The sequence below is a fragment of the Octopus bimaculoides genome, chromosome 21 (assembly GCF_001194135.2).
Source record: "Octopus bimaculoides isolate UCB-OBI-ISO-001 chromosome 21, ASM119413v2, whole genome shotgun sequence".
Taxonomy (NCBI): Eukaryota; Metazoa; Mollusca; class Cephalopoda; order Octopoda; family Octopodidae; genus Octopus; species Octopus bimaculoides.
The window spans coordinates 7,573,688-7,574,928 of record NC_069001.1 but is presented as its reverse complement, the minus strand read 5'-3'; positions in this window follow the sequence as shown (position 1 = coordinate 7,574,928).

The window sequence follows — 1,241 nt, the reverse complement described above, 5'->3', positions numbered from 1 at the left end:
CTTAGTTATTAAAATTCCTTAATTTAGCATATCTGGTTCTGATTATAAACTGCATCTGGTCATGGGGCCATGGTTTGGTAGTTTCAGAGTTTTGAGGAGTGTGGAACCACTTTTTAGCTACTATTCTTCCCAGGTATACTCTGGCCCAAAGTAGTATCACCTGCCAGGACCCCAGCTGTGGATTAAATTGCATCTCCTCACCTGAAGCAGGATATTGAAATTATGGGATGTGGCAAGGTGGATTTTAAATATTTTGGCAAATGAATTTATACACATACATTTGTACACAGTTGACCACAGCTTTTATAATACAGCTGACCATGGAACAGTTTTTAGCTTCTTCTGGTCAGTTTCTATTATACAGCTGACCATGGAAGTCTTCTGGCTCTTCTGGTCACCATAGGGTCAATTTCTTTCATGCAGCTGACTATAGACAAATTTTAAGTTCTATTGGTCATCATGAGGTCAGCTTTTATAATACAGCTGACCATGGAACAATTTTTTAGCTTCTTCTGGTCACCATGAGATCAGTTTCTATTATACAGCTGACCATGGAAGTTTTCTGGCTCTTCTGGTCACCATAGGGTCAGTTCCTTTCATGCAGCTGACTATAGACAAATCTTATGGTTCCACTGGTCATTATGTGTCAGCTTCTATGACACATCTGACCATAGAAGAGTCTTCTACTTCCATGGTCAAATATGATACAGCTGACTGTGGAACATTCTAATGGCACGTCTGGTCACCCTGTGGTCACTTTCTATGATATAGCTGACCATGGAAGAATCTTACAGTTCCCTTGGATATCATGTGGTCAGTTTCTATTCTACAGTTGACCACATAAATTTATTTTACATGTCTACGAAGTATGTAAAAAAAGATGCAAAAAACATATCACATCTAAAATATTGTCCATCAAAATAACAGACCGGTTTTGGCCATATTGGAGCAGCAGTGCTCCATATTGGAGCACAGTTTGATTAGTTGAATAAGACGAAAGGAAGGAAAGTATAAGATGAAAGCCAGGCACGATATGTGAAAGATGAAAGGTTTTTAAGAAAGAAAAAAAAAAAAGAAATCAAATGAATTTTATAATTTGAAGAATTGTCTGCTGTTTTAAGTTCATAGAACGGAAAATATTTAGAAATTGGTACGGCTGCCACTTAATGCATGTGTGTGTGTGTGTGTGTGTATGTGTGTGTATGTGTGTGTGTGTGTGTGTGTATGTGTGTGTATGTGTG